The 22068-nt window shown below is 40.8% G+C and overlaps 1 pseudogene; it reads right to left on the reverse strand.

Annotated features, from left to right (window-relative positions):
* Positions 1-18748: 18748 nt before the first annotated feature.
* Positions 18749-18866, reverse strand: LOC124597233 (annotated as a pseudogene).
* Between the last annotated feature and the right edge of the window lie 3202 nt (positions 18867-22068).

A 22068-nucleotide genomic window follows, 5' to 3' on the forward strand; every position in this document is an offset into this window, starting at 1 on the left:
GAGAAATCTCGGGAACAGCTCGTGGCGGCTTATACTCACTTTCGTTGGCTCTGACTTCATCGCGTGTGCTAACGTTATTAACCACACTACATCAGCGCCCCTTTCTCTCCTATCTATAGTCGCCTTGTTCCCGTGACGTACTTTACCAGTTTTTACTAATAAAAATAGTTCCCGAATGTCCAGGTAGTTTGTAAGGCCACGGATAAAGCTGGAAGAACATTTTTATGTTTAGTATTTTAGCATTTGAAAACGAACAAACAAGTCAGTGGCTGAGGATAGGTGATTAGATGTGCTACGCCTCTGAAGTGATATGTCTAAGATTAACAGATCTGATAGTAAAATTAAAACAATTTGGAATATTGTTAAAAGGGAAAAAGGGCAACCAAGAGCACAGAAAGACTGTATTTCTATCAAACTAAGTCAAAAGAACTCAGAAGTAGAAAACATTTTTGATAATCATTTTTAAGTTTTGCCGAGAAAACAGGATAAAGCTATTTATTAGAAATTGCAAGGCAGTATATGGAAAAGGGAATACCTATGCAGCTTGATAAAACTGAAATTCAACCTACCTCTCCTGCTGAAATTAGGAAAATAATAAATTCACTCAAAAGTAAATGCTCGCATGGAATTAATGGCATCTCCAGCAGAGTTCTGAAAGCTTGTTCCCAACAGATAAATAGGATTCTCAGTCACATATGTAGTAATTCACTGAAACAGGTCATTTTTCCAGATATACTGAAATACGCTATTGTTAAACCATTGCATAACAAACCACATAGGTCTGATGCTAACAACTACCGCCCAATCTCACTTCTGACAGTTTTATACAAAATTCTTGAAAACGTGATGTATTCAAGAGTAGCATCACATATCTGTAAAAATGAAGTACTAACATAATGTCAGTTTGGTTTTCAGAAAGACTTTTCAACATAAAATGCTGTATATGCTTTCACTGATCAAATATTAAATGCATTGAGTAACTGAACATCACCCACTCGGATATTCTGTTATCTCTGAAAGGCTTTCGCTTGTGTGAATGATGAAATTCTTCTACATAAGCTGAAATATTGTGGTATGAGTGGGGCAATGCACAAATAGTTTAAATCATATGTAACTGCAAGAATACAGAAGGTTGAAATTAATAGTACAGCTACTCTGCAAAAATCAGCAGAGTCCTCTAACCGGGGAGGTATCAAAAATAGTGTCCTACAGGGTTCCGTCTTGCGCCCCTTATCGTCCTTAATATATAATAATGACTATATTCATGAAGATGAGATGTTAGCTATTTTCGCTGATGATAAAATTGTAGTAATCACATACAACAAGCAAGAATCAGCTGAGGAAGTTGTAAAAAAGTCTTTAAAAAAATTATTAAATAGCTCTCTGCAAATGGGCCCTCGCTAAATTTTGAGAAAACACAGTATATACTCTTACTATTCTGTACAGTAAATGGCATAACAACATTGATAAATATAGACTATGAACAGAAGTCTGTTGCTAAGGCACAATATTAGAAATTTTTGGGTGTGTGCATTGATGAGTAATTGAATTGGAAGAAACACATCGACCATCAGCTGAAGCGTTTAGGTTCAGCTACTTACGCTACTAGGTTTATTGCAAATTTTAACGATAATCATATCAGTTAATTAGCCTACTATGCCTAATTTTATTCACTGTTTTCATACTCCATCATATTTTGGGGTAATTCACCATTAAGTGAAAAATTATTCATGGCACAAAAGCGTGTAATCAGAATAACAGCTGGAGCCCACCAAAGATCAACTTGCAGACATTTATTTAAGTCACTCGAGACATTCACAGTACCTTCGCAATACATATAATCACTTAGGAAATTTTTTATTAATAACCCATCCCTATTCAAAAACAGCAGCGAAATGCACAGCTACAACACTAGAAGAAAGAGCGATCTTCACTATTCTGGGTTAAATCTGACTTTGGCACAGAAAGGGGTGAATTATGGTGTCACAAGAATCTCTGGTCATTTGCCAAATAGCATTAGAAGTCTGACAGATAGTCAACAAATATTTAAAAAGTAATTTCTGAATGACGTTTACTTCTACTAAATAGATGAAATTTTAGATATGAATTAGTAACTTTAAGAAAAAATAACTAATTGATTATTTTGTCTAAAGAAAAGTTATATTAAAGTGACATGTTACACATCATTACGAAATGTCGTATTCATGATCAATGGAACAAGTATTAATGTATGTATGTCTGTATATATTTACGGACCATGGACGCGGGGTCGCGCGGGATTAGCCGAGCGGTCTTAGGCGCTGCAGTCATAGACTGTGTGGCTGGTCCCGGCGGAGGTTCGAGTCCTCCCTCGGACATAGATGTGTGTGTTTGTCCTTAGGATAATTTAGGTTAAGTAGTGTGTAAGCTTATGGACTGATGACCTTAGCAGTGAAGTCCCATAAGATTTCACACACATTTGAACATTTTTGAACGCGGGAATACTGCCCTAGAGCACGCTAATTCCTACACGTGCCACCTTCATGGTGGGGAGAGTGTTGTACTCACGGCAGACAATTCAGTGCTTCTCCTCCCCCACCCCCCACAGTTCTACTCACGTGGTGACGTCACAGCCCGGCCGCGTCCTTTGTTTCGCCTGTGTGTCAGCAGACCAGCAGACGAGCTGGAATGTTTCCTCAAATCATAGCCTGTCCCCCATGCATTCGCTGTCTGATATGGAAGAGGCACCGCTGTTTCATTAGTCAGCTGGCTCTCGGCGTTTTGTCGAGATTCACTGTCCTTGATCTTGTGCTATCGTTCAGGTTGCCATTTCGGTTATTACTGTGGCCATTATTCTCCCTTCGATATGGGTTATTACTTTGACTACTTTGCCATTACGGTTCTTAAGACTGTCGTGAAGCAAGAATACTGAAAAACGCATATTCAGTGACGACAGGGAGAGTGTAAGCAATTCCGATGAAAAACCTCAGTGTTTAATATTTAAAAAAATACTTACCTCAAAATAAATATTGTAATCTTTCTCGACATTTCGCTTCGTTACATAGCACATGGGCATTTCTTTCATGAAGAAGAATGTGTTTTAGTCAATAACTTAAGAAAAGAGTATCCTAAACCGCAAAGTCTTTAAAAAATCAGCAATGCGTCAGACGGCTTACTCGTGAAAGAACATATAGTAAAAATGGAGAAAGCAATTAGTTATGACGATGCAGCTGAACACTTTGAAACAGCTGCTTTGTCACTCTGTAAAATGTTGAATTCTTGATATTGGACGTAGGACAAAAAAGAAACTTGACAATTTAATAGAAAACTGTCCGTATTGTTCTTTGTGTGTGAACGAGAGCAGTCTACAAACAATTCTTAACTAGCTACTGGTTTTTATTCACTTAATAACGGACAACTTTTCTGTGGATGAGTTGTCACTCGCCTTCGTTGCATTGTTCAGGAGAAAACGTTCGAATATTTTTCATGCAGCTAGGAAGCATGTTGACAAAACTGGTTATTTCACGAAGCATTGTGCAATTTGTAATCGATTACACACTAGGTAGAGTCTTTAGCGAAAATGACTTCATTGATCTTTAAGGAAATAAGGTATAAATTATTTAACCTGTCATTGCATTCTTCATCATGGAGCGCTATGTGAGTCGAGTGTCAGAACGCTGTCTGCAGTGAAATGCAACGACAATCACGATTTTAACACGCGGATGAAATAGAAAATATAAACAGTTTTTAGAAGAAGTTGATGCGGAATATAAAGACATACTTCATCATTCCGACATTCATTGTTTGAGTGCTGGAAAAATATTTAGCTCATTTTTCCCCCCCGAGAAAAGAACATCTGTAGTATGTGAATAGAGAGGTGTAATTGAATACTACAGAATTTGAAAAGAAGCCAGAGGATTTACTTTCTTATCACAGTTAGCATTTCTAAAGAATTTTACAGGTAAATTAAACAATATGTGCTGACATTTTCAGGTAATGGAATGCTGTGTTTCTGATATGTTTGTGGATATTAACGGATTCTCGTGAAATATTATTTGTTTCAGCTGCAACTAAACATGGAAACTGTAGGGAGTAGGTAGGACTCACGCCCAATGATGACTGACAGCTCTACCTATGCGACGGGAAGATAGGTTGTCAAATCTGAAAGTGTGCTAACTGGCCCTATTATCTAGTGTGAATTAGACACCAATTGGACGTTAATTACAAATTAATGACTTCCAAATGAAACAAGAATCCCAATTACTGTTTTATTGCATTAAAGTGACTCACACCTCATCTGAAAAGTGATGCTAATTCTAAAGTAAAATCTTGGGACATCTGACGAAAGGGCCTGTGGTAAGGTTCTAATATTCGCTCATAAAAATGGAGCAATTCCGGGCGCGCAGTTGTAGGATGATTGTTGTGATGTTAGTATAAAAGACAGATAGGCGTTGCATCTGTGGCTGGAGTTGTAAGCAAATTGGTCATTCGAATTTGGAAGCAAGTCTTCAGACTGAAGCTTCAGGTTGTTTTAATTATATAAAAATGACTTCACTGTACCTACGGAACATCTCTCTGTCGCATCTCGATCTCACCATATCAGCAGCTAGCCAGAGACTGAAGCGGCTGCAGAATCAGCGCTGTGGCTAAGTTCGACTCAGCCCAAAAATTTCCAGAATCTCGCAGCTCATCTGCTCTGAGGTGAGTCCTGGTGATACATGCAAACCAGCAAAAGAGACGGCTCTTGGTGGTGAACAAATCGAACTGTCCAAAGACGAATACCTATTCAATTTGTAACGACTACTTCTTAAAAGGAAAACCCTTATGACTGCGTTCTGCGTTCTTCACTCTGTTAGGGTTAGCTGTGCTAAGCATATTCAGAGCACCGACCAGCAAAAGACTGCGTGTGACATGACGCTGGTCCCCTTCCCCGAGTCTGTCTTCAGGTGGTTCACCAGTAACGCGCTTCCTACCATTTACTGCTGAAAAAAGGCATCTCAATTTCTTCGTATCTCTTTGCGTGGCCAATGACGTGGGACCTCGGCGGCATAGTCGGATTTCTCTATCTAACTTATACTTCATTTACATTAGCCAATCCTGGCTGATCTCATATTGTGTAAGCATTTCGTTTTTGTAAACCTAACTCGTGGTGGCATCCCACGCTTACAAAGATGTCCCAGATTGCGAGCTCTCACTCCATTCTAGATGTTATCTGTTCTGTCCAGTGCATTACAAAGAAACACGGCTTTTGTTCACGATAGTGTGTTTCTTAGACTTCGTTAAAAACAGTGTGAGCGTGTGGGTAATATTCTGTCATTCTGCGCAACGGCTTAATCTGTGATGTACTCTTTACCCTGTGGCTCCTGCAAGATGCAATTTACACCCCCACACTACTACAGAAGTCAGACAGACGCACCTAACGTTCTAATGAGAAATGCCTGAAAACCTTTCAGCAATAATTATCTTCTGGAGTTGTCCGATATAAGGAAATGACACAATAATTCACAAACTTTCTTACGTAACTAGTGGGATACTTGGGTACTGGAGTAGTGCTAGTTAGTGTAAGAAAAACATGAAATTAACGAAAATTATTATTTATTTTACAAAGATTCTGAGAAATCACGATGGCACTTTTAGTTATGAATTGAATAAGTTAGATCCTGGTTCTTTTCGGAATGTGAAGCTATCTCTAAAGGATAGGATTCGCTAATGAAATTTCTATACGAAGTTTAGGATTGTTATTGACTTGGCAGAATGGCTGAGAGCCGCACCTACTCAACTTGAATAATTATCCGTTAGAATGTTGCTAGGTACGGTCGAGGCTGTTGCGTGTGAAATGCAGTGAAATGTACTGTTGTGGAGGAAATATGGGGCTCGCATGACCCGTAGCGCACAATACCGTAAGCTGCGATGACTGCTGTCTGCGCCGCTCACTGCTGACAAATAAGATAACTCTCGTTCTATCTGGATTGACCTTCGCCATTCAAACTTTCCCTACGCCTTGATGAAGTCAAGGATTCCCATTCGCCCCTACTCTAACTATTGACATGGTACACCGGTCAGATAACCAGTCCACCGCGATGCCACTCAAAATTCGCTCACAGGCGTTTAACTATAACTCTATCCGTTCACACCACACAATGTGGCAGCCAACTCAGTGAACAACGCTTAATCGCAAGGACTCAATATAGAGTCGCATTTCGATTCGCTCTCGACAGGGGTGCTCTGCCAGTGAAGTACTGAGGAGAGACTTGTTCCTCGCTCTTTGAGTACACGTACGAGCACGCACGCTCTCGTTACGTGTTCTCGCTCCAAGAGCGACAACAGAACGGCCCCCTCCACGCCAGATGGGAAGGGGTATATCTTTCGGTCTCTTCCATTATTCCTTCACCTCAAGGCATCAGAAATATTGTCTGCCAATCAGCGTTGCACTTCTAAAACGTGAGAATGACGTTTCGTTTAGGGCGACCAGTCCGGAAATCTGTAGTATCGGCGTTTGACGTTTGCTGTTTCCCTGTGAAAATCTCTGAAACTGCGTGCTATGTTGTAAAGCATGCGTAGGCTGGGCGCTCCCACATAATGTAGCGGAATTTGCTTTTAAGCCAAACAGGGGGTCGTCCATTCACTCGGGCAAATGCTGTCTGCTCTACGGACGGACACCGACCGATGTAGATGGGTTGGGGCCAGCCTCCTGGCGTGCAGTTGCCTCTCTCGAACTAAAAGCTTTTGTGACCGTCGTGTCTTGAATGTGTGTGTGTACGCCATCCTCGAGTATTTCAACCACGGTGCGCACTTGTGATTTATTAGTTATTTGCTTATCGTTTACACGAATTCACACAACATTGACTTTATCTTATCGAGTATGGGTTTGAATGAAGCGTCTTGATGTGCGGAATATGATTGTGAGGGCGGAATATGTAATCAATGAAGGTCACTTTCCATCTTCGAGTCTTAAAACAGTCACTGCTGGATGCTTTACACCATGCGAGGTTGAATCTATGTTGCCCGTAGGGTGCCCGACATCCAGCTGCAGCAACTCTGAAATAGAGTATGGTCAAGTAAGCGACACCGAACTTTAGCCTGTTCGGCGCAGCCTCCTGAGAATTGCGTAAGGGTGGTCCATCTATCCGACTGTGGAGCCTCATTGCTCACCCGAGCGTTGGCACCACATCCCAGTGTGCTTCCAAATGGCTTCACACTTATATTCACCATACAAATACGAATGAAAACGTAAATTAAGATAGTTAACTACGGACAGTCACTGGCACTAATACACCTTTCAGTTCTGAGAGTTGATAAATTATTCAGATCTAATGGGTCTTTAGATTCTGATTTTATATTAGCTACATGACAGTTTTGGAAAATATAATGATTGTGTACCACCAACCCCTTCCTGCTGTTTTCTGTATTAATGCCAATGACATTGTGCTCAAAACTTTTTAAAGCACAAGCTGAAGAAATTCAGGGCTTACATGGCACTGGGATTACACACTCAGTTCTGACACTGTTTAGGATATTGACAAGGTCACACACATTACATTTTATTGTTGAATTCCTAATTAATCTACTGAGCTACCACATGCTCAATCTTTTATTTTGCTGGTGTGAACTTAACTTGTTCTTCATCGACATGACAGGTCTATTACTGTACCTGCTTACACTCATCAGCTCTTCTGTAAAACTAGCATTACAACCATTTCCTGCTAACACTCATTAAATCAAAAAGACTTTACGAACAGTGTGCAATTATATTACTTGATGAGTCACACACACAATTCATCCATTCCAACTTTTAAACAACAATTCGTTCTCACTCTTACTGCCAAAATTTTTTGATTTTGACTTCATTCACAGTCTCATCAGTCATTGATAGTATAACAGCATGAGAAAATACAAAAATTTTATATCAACCTATAACAAGATTGATAGTAAAAGATACTCAAAAGTAAATGAAAAATACCAACATAAAAAATTGAAAATTCAAACACATGAATGATACAAATTCCATATAAAGCTGAATATGTAGTAGAATAATAAACTCACGTCGGTAATTATCAGTTTAAGCACATATACCAAATTAATATTTCTATATTCCAGATACACCTGTGTCATTGAGTCTGAAATGAATTACAAGTCTGTTAATAAGACTTCAATTGGTATGTTTAGTTGTTTAGCATAATACTATGATGGAGTTGAACATTTTCACAAATACGTTTTCCCTGAAAGATTACCATGGTGTGGTGTTATCGTCTATTGCAGGCTCAAGACAGTTTATTAATTCAACATAATAACTTGTGTTCATCGCCAGTCAAGAGTTTAGTGAATAGTCAATTGGTTTACATTTATGTATTATAAAAGTGGGAATATGTATGTGTGTACATTTGACATCTCCTGAACCACCAGACCAATTTCAACCAAATTTGATACTCATATCCATTAGCACCCGTCAGCAATCGGTGTGGGGCAAGAAATCACTGACCTGTTACCTGTCATAGTTGAGGAGATAAGACATCTTAATGAGATGCATGAAAAAGTGCAGCATCATGCAAGACTTTTAAATTCATTATATCTGTGCTACTAACTCTGTTCAAGATAAACGTCGTAGACTGAATCGAAATACGCTGTTAAATGTATCTACCACAGATGGTTCAGGAGGCATGACATCATAAACACATGAATTACTGTCACATTGTGCATTGCATTTAAATTTATTACTTGTTACTAGTTCTGTTTACAACATACGCTTTAGACAGTGTCCACATATTCCACTGGATGTACCTTCAAAATTATGTTGTTGTATGACGCATAGATCAGGCGATTTGATGTCATAAAGACTGAGATGCATGTAGGATGGTCACATCATGCAAGACATTTAAATTAATTACTCCTTTGCTACTAACTATATTCACAACATATTTAACAGACAATATTCAGATATGCCACTGACCATATCTACGTAGATATGTAATTATTCGACACCAAATTCAAGGGGCATGACAAGACAAACACTGAGATGTGTGAAAAAATTCTGCACCATGCATTAAGTTTTAATACATTTATTCTTTGTTACTAAGTCACTACTGCAGCCAGGTAAACTTAAGGAAATCCCTGACATGTGGCAGTGCTATTGACACCGATCGACTACCAAGTGCAAATGGTTTTAGGCGAAAACAATAGCCATCTATACAGCTATGTAGACATTTGCAGAATCATATTGAAACAACTAACTAGAAAAATTGTTTATAGTCAAGTTCTGAGGTAAATAAACATTTGTATTTAGCATGCTATGTCTATTAATTCGAATAGTGTATGTATGCATTTGTACAGTATGCATGTTTCTTTGCGTGACTGTTTAATAATTTCAAAGGTGTTTTCAAAAATGATTTTTTGATGTTATTCTATCCCCACAGCTCTTTTTCCGGTTTTGTTCCTAATAGAAAATTGGCGGGATAACTCCCACATAATGCAGGGTGGGTTGACTAGTAAACTATATGCAGGACATGTAGAACAAAGCATGAGGCATCCCACACTGCATTCAGCTGCTGTGTTATTGTGGAGAACATGGTGCTCTGGCAAACACTTGCGTAATGGAAATGATATTAAAAACATAATAAATGAATGAAAGACATTGATACAGGTGTTTAGCTTACATGGATGATAGTTGTAGTACACTTCTATCATTCCAGACAATGTTTGATGAAATTAAATGAGTTTAAGTTCATTGCAAAATTAGTCACCATAGGTTATTAACATATGCAGTTTTTGAGATATTGAAAATATTGTTGTTTCATTAGATGCATGTCATATTTCTGAGACCAAAGACGTATTCATGTTTCCACTACTGTGAAACTGTGATTTATTACTGAATTTGTAATTGCTGTAAGTAGCCATATGTAGCCATATATTAGAATGCCTAAAATGCCACCATTACTGATACATCTTCTGCACTCCAGCCATGCCATGAACTGACATCAATTTCCTCCTGCTCTGTGATTATCCTTTTCTGCCCACATGCTGTTTGGCTCAGTACCAAGCTCATCTGGAGCAGCTGTGCAGCATCCTTGCTCTGCTGCAAACACTGTCAAGCAAGCAGATTCACCTCTCTTCAGTACCAACCCCAGATGGCCAAATAGCTCACCTAAGCACTCGTAGCTTTACGTATCTCCGCTAAATGTGACACATTAGTCTGCTAACTTGGCACATCAATTTGCACCAAAATTTGACTTGTCTTATATAACATAATAAATAGTGTACACTATATGTGTGTGAATACAATAGTATAAATGATGTATGTATGCAGACTGAACTGAAGAATGAAAATCTGTACCATAGCCAGGATTCGAACCAGACTTTGGTACAAGTTTTCATTCATTGTTTCAGTCTGCATATACATGCATCTTATATATTTGATACATGGATGCATCACTGTAACCACATAGGTTTATTTGAACTGTGTACATAGCTTTGCACTGGTGTATGAAGCAGCATGAAGATTGTAGGATATGTTTTGACATATATTATCATTGATACTAAATATGACATAAATTATCAGTTACTTACGTCAGGGGCACTCAACAGGTAATGCACCCCTTCTTTTTGTGAAATCAGGTTGGTTTTATTCAGGATTACAATGGGCAATATTATTCCTTATCCTTTTGTCTTAAAACTGCGCTTTTTGACACAGCATCCATTCAGTGTGACGGACTTATGCCACCTTACTGGGATGGCTTCTATAGCAACATGGTACTGCTCTACTGGTGATATCAGATCCAACATGTTGCTGCATCAGTAAAGAACACAATACTTCCCATGGAGTGCATCCTCCACTCATCCGAACACAAAAGGTGTGAGATCTGGACTGTAGGGTGCATGAGGAAGAACAGTCCAATGAAGTATGGTGAGCTCCTCTGCAGAGACTCATGTGACCCCTTGTGTTGTCATGGAGACAGAGAAGTTCAGTTCCATTTCTGGGTCAATGAACATGTTGAAGTCGTTTCTTCAGTTCCCTGAGCATAACGCAATATACATCAGAGTTCAGGAAGAACATCAAACTGAACAACCCCCTTTGCACTAACATTGCCTCCCATCACCACATGCACCTTACATTTAACAGTAATTACCCATACAATATATAGAAATAGCCCCCAAAAATTCGCAAATACTACACAGGAAAATGCGTTTATTTAGACACTAAGTTTGACTTTCAGTTGTTGAGTCTCAGCTCTGTCACGTTTCATCACCTCAGTGTGTTTCGAGCTACAAAGTACTTGAACTTATAAGTAATAACTTGTGGGCAATGAGTGGTCCATAGTACAGCTCGAATAGCTTTTAATTTCTCCGTCTATCTATCTTGATTTTTCCTTGTCTTCACCAATAAATGGTCCCCAATTTTACATTTAATTAAATTATATCACCCATCATGCTACTTTTCCATCTCTTCTACCGCTTTCTCCGTACGACAGTTTGCTCTCTTTTGTTTTCCGGCTGCAGTTATTGCTTTACGTGGTGAACATTCCACAAGGTCTTTGAGTTTGAACTTTGGTTCCTTTCCAGTTATTATTTCGAAATGCAGTTGCTCTGTAGAATTCGTTTTAACGCCAATAACAACATCTTCAACTGTGTCCATAAATTTCGTTCATTTGGAATAATTGGTGCTTGCGTACATCCTACACAGGTGGTTAATTTCCCACATACAGCTTCCACAAGGGTTACTCTCTCGGTGGGTTTCTCATATTTTTGTGTGTTTGGCACCTTGATCCTACATAAAATCATTCCACATAATTTAGAAGTAAACTATTATCCGTTGTCAGACGACAGCCCGGTTTTATAACTTTAGTAACTAAACCCATTTCAAGTTTGGCGACCAAAGTTTCGCTATTTGCTTTCCATGTCACATACAATTTAATAATTTTATAAAATACATTTATGACTAGGAGTATGTATTTTGTACCATGACTACTGTTCAGGAGCAGCTCAAAATTCTCCATGACTAATAAAACAGCAACTTCGATAATGCTGATATTTTCCCCTAGTGCATAATAGCGCAACATTTCACGCACTGTCACAAGCGGCCAAGTGTGCACACACTTGTCTGATTAACTTGTTGTTTACACATACTCCCCTTCTATCTCAACACATTTTCGTGCCCATAATGCCTGTAATTTACATAAATGTGAACTACCAGGTGCTCAACAAACCTTTCTGGGAAACGCAGTCTCCACAATATCTGATCCTTCCTACTAAATAGGACACTCTAATAAATTTCATGGTGACGAAGTACCCATGTTACTTACTACCAACATCTGTTTTAATAGATATATAGATCTCAGCTCCAGCACATCAATTAGCATGTGTCACATGGTCTTACAGACAGCATGAATTTCCCTTTCCCCTTCTACTACTCTCATATACAAGAGTTGAAACTCTTCAGATTCTTCTTCCCCATCATCGCCATCTTCTACAACACGTAGAAGGGACTGTACATTTGCAGTGCAGTTCTCATTGCTTTTATAAAGCTGATGTGTCAACTAAATTGCTGCATGAATGTTGCCCATTGCATAGATGATTGTTTAGCAACGTACTATCCTGCAAGAAACTAAATACCTAATGGTTAGGTAGTACAGTTGTGTTACAACCCTCTGGATACATCTGGAATTTTTTGATGCCGTACACTTTTGAGAGTAACTCTTTTTCAGAAACGTTACAGCCATGCTAATCATTCAGTAATATACAGACGACCGAGCGAGGTGGCGCAGTGGTTAGCACACTGGACTCGAATTCGGAAGGACGATGGTTCAAACGTGCGTCCGGCCATCCTGTTTTTGGCTTCCCTTGATTCCTCTAAATCGTTTCAGACAAATGCCGGGATGGTTCCTTTGAAAGGGCATGGCCGATTTCCCGTTCCATCCTTCCTAATCCGAGCTAGTGCTCTTTCTCTAATGACCTCGTTGTCGATGGGACGTTAAACTCCGATCTCCTCCTTAATACACAGGTGGCAAAAGCTACCCTTCGGTGTTCTGTCTTTCCTCCCACTAGCTTCCCTTGAATACTTCATACATGATAGTGTAAACTGAACTATCCGAAGTTAGAACAGTAACGACATTGTGGGGTAGCACAGTATCTCTCTGATTGCAGTCTACGACGTGGTGAGGCAGGCATTCTTCTACTTGTTAATCCTGTCTAGGGCCGGCCAGAGTGGCCGAGCGGTTCTAGGCGCTACAGTCTGCAACCGCGCGACCGCTACGGTCGCAGGTTCGAATCCTGCCTCGGGCATGGATGTATGTGATGTCCTTAGGTTAGTTAGGTTTAAGTAGTTCTAAGTTCTAGGGGACTGATGACCTCCCATAGTGGTCAGGGCCATTTGAACCATCCTGTCTGGGTCTGATAGACTGCAGTGGCTTCCGACTCCTGCTGCTGAGACGGCACCTCCTGTTACTGAGGCCGGCAGCCTCTGCAAGCCACGCCTGTTGATGTCGGCGGTGCATCATGTTGTGCTGCAGTGGCGTCCCAATCGGGCCTCTCTGCTCAGCAAGCAACCATGGTGGCAGCGTTTCGGATCTGCTGTGTGGGAGATACAGCCTGGTACCGTTGGACAGAAGTTGCACTGTGATGCTAAGTCTCCCTGCCTAGCGTCGGTAGCAGCAGCCATGGACAGCGTTTCGGAAGGGTGGTGCCAAAAACTTCCGTGAAGGACTTCATGTACACGTCAGTTATAGCTCACCCTCGAACCCATGGCTGGTGCGACAGAGCCCTGTAGCCTCGCTGTCTTGTGGCGTCATGGCATCGTGGTGAAGGTGCTGCAAGCTTATGGTGATAAGAAGTGCCTCATGCCTTAAAATCCAGACTTATTTATACATCTCCAGCGCCCATTTGTTTCAGTGAAACCTGGCACCTACTCGTTTTGCCATAACAAGAAGCTTGCACTGTTGTGGTGACACCTACTCACTTCTTTCGTGGTTACCGCTGCGCAACGCTATTTACCGTTGATCTCGACTATCTTCACTGCACAGTCCACTGGCGTGTGTGTTATTATGACCCACGTGTCTCCACACTGTAGGATACCAAACCCCGGGTGTTAACTCAGAGTTCTGTGCGCTTCCATGTTATATCTCCTTACTTTTTTTGAGGACTTATAATTTTCTGACGAAGGACTGGGTCACGGCACTACATTGCTCTTCCCTAATGAGGAGACCCATTGCCTCAGGTCTCACCCTAGATCAGTTCTCTACTGCAATCGTTGGTACCGCTAACCTGCAAAACAAGTGCCCAATATTATATCGACTATTCTTCACTGCTACGGTATTAATCCCTGACTCTGTAAATCTGTGATTCATCTCTTGCTTGTACTGCCTTATCTGTTAACATATTTCAAGCTGTCCTAGCCCTACTCATTAAGTCAAGTACTAAGAAACGTATTTTAGTCTTAGACCTCTTGCCATGCATAAACACTAAAAAAATTGTAGTTTTTCAGTTTCCATAGTAATGTGTCGCTTCACCAACAACTTTAACCTTGACACAATTCAGTGCACCTTTAACCCATACGGACACAGACTCTGATTCATTTACTTTATGACGATTCCTTTTCCTAGAGAACCAAGTATTCAAATGTTCAAATGTGTGTGAAATCTTATGGGACTTAACTGCTAAGCTCATCAGTCCCTAAGCTTACACACTACTTAACCTAAATTATCCTAAGGACAAACACTCAGACACATGCCCGAGGGAGGACTCGAACCTCCGCCGGGACCAGCTGCACAGCCCATGACTGCAGCACCTTTGACCGCTCGGCTAATCATGCGCGGCTCCTAGAGAACCAACGGCATTGCAGACATATAGTAAGATGAACCACGATCTCTGTTATACACCTCACATATCTGAAATGTACGATAAGCGATAACTTCTCTGCCGTTCAAAGTCTCCCAGCCCTGATACAATCTCCACTTTACCACCACGAACTAGAGCCACAGTAACCCAACCATTACCATATGCACTAGCATCAGCATTAGTAAGTGTAAAATACAGTACGCATCCACAATGCACTGAAGGACCATGAAGAATAACTTGCGCACCTACTCCGCCCTTCATAGTAATAGATATATTATCAATAGCTTTATACACTGAGAAGCACGAACGCCTTCTACATCTACATCTACATTTATACTCCGCAAGCCATCCAACGGTATGTGGTTGAGGGTACTTTACGTGCCACTGTCATTACCTCCCTTTCCTGTTCCAGTCGCGTATGGTTCGCGGGAAGAACGACTGCCGGAAAGCCTCCGTGCGCGATCGAATCTCTCTAATTTTACATTCGTGATCTCCTTGGGAGGTATAAGTAGGGGGAAGGAATATATTCGATACCTCATCCAGAAACGCACCCTCTCGAAACCTGGACAGCAAGCTACACCGCGCTGCAGAGCGCCTCTCTTGGAGAGTCTGCCACTTGAGTTTGCTAAACACCTCCGTAACGCTATCACACTTACCAAATAACCCTGTGACGAAACGCGCCGCTCTTCTTTGGATCTTCTCTATCTCCTCCGTCAACCCGACCTGGTACGGATCCCACACTGATAAGCAATACTCAAGTATAGGTCGAACGAGTGTGTTGTGAGCCATCTCCTTTGTTGATGAACTAAATTTTCTAAGGACTCTCCCAATGAATCTCAACCTGGTACCCGCCTTACCAACAATTAATTTTATATGATCATTCCGATTCAAATCGTTCCGCACGCACACTCCCAGATATTTTACAGATGTAACTGCTACCAGCGTTTGTTCCGCTATTACCGGCATAACTAGCTTGTGTCGAGTGACGTTTGTGGTAAGACGGTGTCAGTCGTCGAGCAGCCGCACTTGCAGCAGCATCGACACAGACTAGTTATGCCGCTTTATTTTAGGAAGAGATGGTGTTCGCCCCATGCAGTGTATAAAGATATTGATAATATATCTATTACTACGAAGAACGTAGTAGGTGCGCAAGTATTTCTTCATGGTCCTTCACTGTTTTGTGGATATGTAGTGAATTTTACACTTGCTAATGTTGGTGGTAGTGCATATGGTAATGGTTGTATTATTATGGCTCGTGGTGGTAAAGTGGAGACTGAATCAGGGCTGGAGACTTTTAACAGCCGAGAAGTTACTGTTTATCGTACATTTCAGATATGTGAGGTGTGTAACAGAGATCGTGGTTCATCTTACTATATGTCTACAATGCCGTTGGTTTTTAGGACAAGGATCCGTCGTAAAGTAAATGAGTCGCTGTCCGTATGGGTTAAAGGTGTACTGAATTTCGACAAGATTAAAGTTGTTGATGACGTGACACATTACTATTATAAGTACATCTACAATCTAAACTGACTCTCTTTTTTGTTAATCATTTTTCCTTCACATATCAACATCAGAAAAATTCAGTACTCTAACAGTCTCTTTGTGTGTGCTGCTCTGGCGCAATGACAAGCGCCGGAACGAAGACGAAGAACGGAACAGAAGAGAAGGCGGTGAAACGACGTCGGTCATTGGTGCGCTGATAATGATTGCACCACGACAGGAGCGACATCTACAAGAGAAGAATATAAGCGCCGCTGCTGCCAACCTCGGGCGCTCAGTATTCGCCCAGTATCAGGACAGTATGCGGACAGGCCAGCAGGGAGTCCTACGATAGTAGTTATCAGTGATTCACAAACTGTGTGTGAAACTTGCATGAACATTATCTATAGCTAAGAACATTACTGTCTGCATTTCGCCCATCGCTTGCGACACTCATTGTAAATACAACTATTGTAAATCTGCTTTATTGAAGTAAAACTACCAAAGTTATTTGCTTGAATTCCTGTATGGCATTCCGAGAACGCAGCGTCCTTTAGGCAGCCTATACAAGACGAATGGGCAGGACTTCACATGTACTATTTAAAAGAACCACACAAAATTAAGTGCTCTTGTGTGATAAATAGTAAAATGCTGCAGGCTTTGTTTAGTGCACTAAAATAAACTAAAAGCATTTAAACAACATCCTGGGGATACGGTGGCCAAATGTCATCTCTAAGGAAACTCTTTGGGAAAGAACAAACCAGAAGCCAATTGAGCTGCAAATCAGAAGCAAGAAATGGAGATGGTTAGGACATACTCTTAGAAGACCAAATCAACATATTGCGAGAGAAGCACTTCATACCGCAAGGACGACGGAGAGGAGGCAGGCCCGTAATGACATGGAGATGGTCAGTTGAAGCAGATGACCATCAGCTAGGAATAGGATGGGGAGAAATGAAGATACTAGCAGAAGACAGAACCAGATGGCGATATGTTGTTGCAGCCCTATGCTCCACATATGGAGTTAAAGGAATTAATAATAAATAATAAATAATTTAAACAACACTTAAATAATTGTAAAAATGAATGTTATAAAGCACAAATTAAAAAATTCAAATGATTTTTGCCTTAAATCTTGGTTTAAACATAGGGGTCCCAGAGACCCCACCTTGTGGTATACGTTACAGAAAAATCACCTCGTGAGTTAACGGTTAACAGTGTATGTGAGAGAGAGGGAAGGGGGGGGGGGGTGCGAGAGTATATCTTATACGCACTCAAAGAAAAAAAAGCACATTTCATCTGCGTTGTTGACTTTTACTCACAAGATACTTTTTGAATAGATTTTTATGGGGAAGTGAGGTGCTGATGCTAAACCTACTGAATAACATTCGTTGTGGAAACTGATATCTACTATTTAGACTTAAATTTTTTTGGTTATGTTTACCAGAAAAATTTAAAACATTTGTAGCATGAGATAAAAGAACTCATTATAAACATTAAAAAATTTTTCAAACTATTAAAATGTAAAATAACTAAGGAGATGACAATGTCTTTGGAAGGTCTGCATAACGTACACCTCCCCCAGCCTTGATATCGCGAGAGTTAAGGCCAGGAGCAGTTCCTCCAATGACTCCCAATGTTCACTCCAACATTCTGTAGCCAGTAAAATGTTGTCCACATCGGCCTCAAATTAGCTCAACAGTCCATCTCGTAGTACATGATTTCGTGCCCTCAGAAAAGATTTAACTGATATCGTTAATGCGAATGGCACAACTTTGAAATGGTGACTTTGTCACTTCAACGAAAAAGCTGTCTATCGTCTGTTGTCTCGATCCACGGAATTTTTCAGGAACGAGAGGTCCAATCGACAATCAACGTTAGTTTTAGATTTCTGACATTCTGTATGAGTTCTCCCATGTTGTTTGGCTGGTCGAGTAACCTTATAATGATCTTATTCAGTTTGCCAGAGTTTAATATTATTCTAACCGAGTTATCCTTATTTTAACTGCTACAACTGCGTTACAATAATCATTCATACATTGTTCCACGATATCTAACTCTAACATTTGTTTTCATCTAGCCCATACATTCTCCCAATCAACAACAGCAATTAAACGTGGTTTTGCTCTTGTCTACTCATGTGGACACACCATAACAGAATAATCAAAATCTGTCATCGTATCGAGCTTGTGTGAGTGAATATCCTCATACGATCTCAACAAATTACACGTTTCGTTTCTTTTCAAGTTAGAAATATTTTCAAAAAGCACTCCGTCATCAGGCCACAAGTGGCCAATCGGGACCATCCGACCGCCGTGTCATCCTCAGGGAGGATGCGGATAGGAGGGGCGTGTGGTCAGCACACCGCTCTCCCGGTCGTTACGATGGTTTTCTTTGACCGGAGCCGCTACTGTTCGGTCGAGTAGCTCCTCAATTGGCATCACGAGGCTGAGTGCACCCCGAAAAATTGCAACAGCACATGGCGGCCGGGATGGTCAGCCATCCAAGTGCTGGCCACGCCCGAGAGCGCTTAACTTCGGTGATCTGACGGGAACCGGTGTATCCACTGCGGCAAGGCCATTGCCCAGAAATATTTTCAGCCAACCCAATAATTTCTTTTATCTGGTTATACATAGAATTACAATTCTATTAATCTTCAGTGATTTTTGTACGTACTATTCGCTGGTCTACAGGTAAAAGATCTTTTAATCTAAATTTCCGTCTCTTACTTCCTAACTGAAGTTTGAGGTATTTCTGTATACAGTCAATAAAACTTATGTACTTGCACTAAAAGATGCATAGCCAGTACAACATCTTTAACTAGCTGATTACCTAAAAACATCTCACACTAAAACAATATCCTCTACACATAAAATCTAAATGCATATCATATTTTATAGGTTTACTCAGCCGACCGTATGTAATTTCAATCTTTGCGCTAGTGAATGGAAAAATCAAAAATTTTCTCTTCTTATTCCTATTCCCGCCAAAGGCCTTGCCGCAATGGTAAAACCGGTTCCCGTCAGATCACCGAAGTCTAGCGCTGTCGGCCTGGACTCGCACTTGGACGGGTGACCATCCGATCTGCCGAGCGCTGTTGGCAAGCGGGGTCCACTCAGTCCTTGTGATGTAAAACTGAGAAGCTACTTGACTGAGAAGTAGCAGCTCCGGTCTCGTGAACTGACATACGGCTGGGAGAGCAGTGTGATGACCACGTGCCTCACCATATCCGCATCCGGTGACGTCAATGAGCTGAGGATCACACGGCGGCCAGTCGGTACCGTTGGGCCTTGGGCCTTCATGGCCTGTTCGAGAGGAGTTCTTTTTTTCTTTTTATTCCTAATGACAAAATATTTCCAAATGGTTGACACATTAGTGCCACAATCGGAGAACGCACTTATTTCTTCGTTACCCACATTTATTTCTATTATAGGCAGCACATTTATTATTTCTTACATCTCTACACACTTTCCCTTTATGAGACTATTTTCACATCACTTAATCTCTTCTCCATATAAGTGGTACATATTATAACTTTAGACCAACCTTAACTCTAATCAACTCCATCAAACGATTCATTAAGTACCTCCTTTGCCCCTATCTCACCTTTTCTCCCTTCAAGAGCTCTTGGTACTTTAAATTCACCACCCCCCACCCCCCACCCCACACCCCCCACCCCGATGACGTAATAGCGTCTTCAATATTTTTCTGTGCCATTTCCAATCATTAACAGAGTATTTGCTTTCTTTCCTGATGTACTACTCTGTGCTAAAATTACCTCTTAAACCAATATATTCCCCATCATATGGAATTCAGGAATATTCCCCATCATCGACTTCTAAATTTTCTGGATTCATCTACATCTACATGATTTATTTGCTATTCACAATAAAATACCTGGTAGATGTTTCAACGAAACTACCTTCAGCTAGTTCAAATGGTTCAAATGGCTCTGAGCACTATGGGACTTAATTTCTGAGGTCATCAGTCACCTAGAACTTAGAACTACTTAAACCTAACTACGGACATCACACACATCCATGCCCGAGGAAGGATTCGAACCTGCGACCTTAGCGGTCACACGGTTCCAGGCTGTAGCGCCTAGAACCACTCGACCATCCAGGCTGGCCCTTCAACCAGTCTCTCTACCGTTCCACTCTCGAACGACGCGCGGGTAAAACGAGCACTTAATTTTTTCTGTGCGAGCCCTGATGTCTCTTATTTTATCGTAATGATCTTTTCTCCCCATGTAAGTGAGTGCCAACCGAATGGTTTCGCAATCGGAGAGAAAACTGGTGATCGAAATTTCGTGAGAATATCCCGTCGCAACGAAAAGCGCCTGTGTTTTAATGATTCCCACTCCAGTTCACGTATCATGTCTATGACACTATCTCCCCTGTTTCGAGATGGTATGAAACGAGTCGCCTTGTTTGAACTTTTTCGATGTCATCCGTCAGTCCCACCTGATGCGGATCCCACACCGCACAGCAATACCCCAGAACAGGGCGGACAAGCGTGGCGTAAGTAGTCTCTTTAGTAGGCCGGTTGCACCCTCTAAGTGTTCTGCCAACAAATCACAATCTTTGGTTTTCTCTACCCGCAACAATATCTATGTGATCGTTCCAATGTGGTTATTTGTAATTATAATCTCTAACTATTTAGTTGAATTTACAGCCTTCAGATTTGTGTGACTTATCGTGTAATCGAAATTTAGCGGATTTATTTTAGTACTTATGTGAATAACTTCACACTTTTCTTTATTCAGGATCAATTGCCACTTTTAGCTCCATACGGATATCTTATCTACATCAATTTGCAATTCGTTTTGGTCGTCCGATGACTTTACAAGACGGTAAATGACAGTATCATCTGCAATCAATTCTGAGAGGTTACTCAGATTGTCTCCTATGTCGTTAATATAGATCAGGAACAATAGAGGCCCTACAAAACTTCCTTGGGGAAAGCCGGAAATTACTTCTGTTTTACTCGATGACTTTCCATCTATTACTACGAACTGTGACCTTTCTAACAGGAAATCAGGAATCCAGTCGCTTAAATGACGCGATATTCCATAGCCACGCAGTTTGGTTAGAAGACACTTTTCAGGAACGGTGTCGAAAGCCTTCTGGAAATCTAAAAATTTGGAATCAGTTTGACATCCCCTGACGATAGCACTCATTACTTCATGAGTGTAAAGAACTAGTTGTGTTTCGCACGAACGATATTTTCTGAATCCGTACTGTGTCAATAAATCGTTTTCTTCGAGGTACTTCATAATGTTTGAATACAGTATATGTTCCAAAACCCTACTGCAAATGGACGTTAGTGATATGGGCCTGAAATTCAACGGATTACTCCTACTTCCGCTTTTAAGTATTGGTGTGACTTGAGTAATTTTCCAGTCTTTACGTACGGGTGTTTCTGTCAGCGAGCGCATGTATATAATTGTTAAATATGATCTATTGTCTCTGCATACTCTGAGAGCAACCTGACTCTTATACAACCTGGACCAGAAGCCTTACCTTTATTAAGTGATTTAAGAAGCTTTGCGACACCGAGGATATCCGCATATATGTTTCTCATCTTGGCAGTTGTTCTTGACTGGAATTCAGGAATATTTACTTCGTCTTCTTTGGTGAAGGAGTTTCGGAAAGCGGTGTTTAACAACTCTGCCTTAGTGGCACTGTCATCAGTCACTTCACCGTTGTTATCGCGCAGTGAAGGTATTGATTGCTTCTTACCACTGGTGTGCTTTATGTATGACCAAAATCTCTTTCGGTTTTCTGC

This window comes from Schistocerca americana, chromosome 2 (genome assembly GCF_021461395.2).
Source record: "Schistocerca americana isolate TAMUIC-IGC-003095 chromosome 2, iqSchAmer2.1, whole genome shotgun sequence".
In the NCBI taxonomy this organism is placed as follows: Eukaryota; Metazoa; Arthropoda; class Insecta; order Orthoptera; family Acrididae; genus Schistocerca; species Schistocerca americana.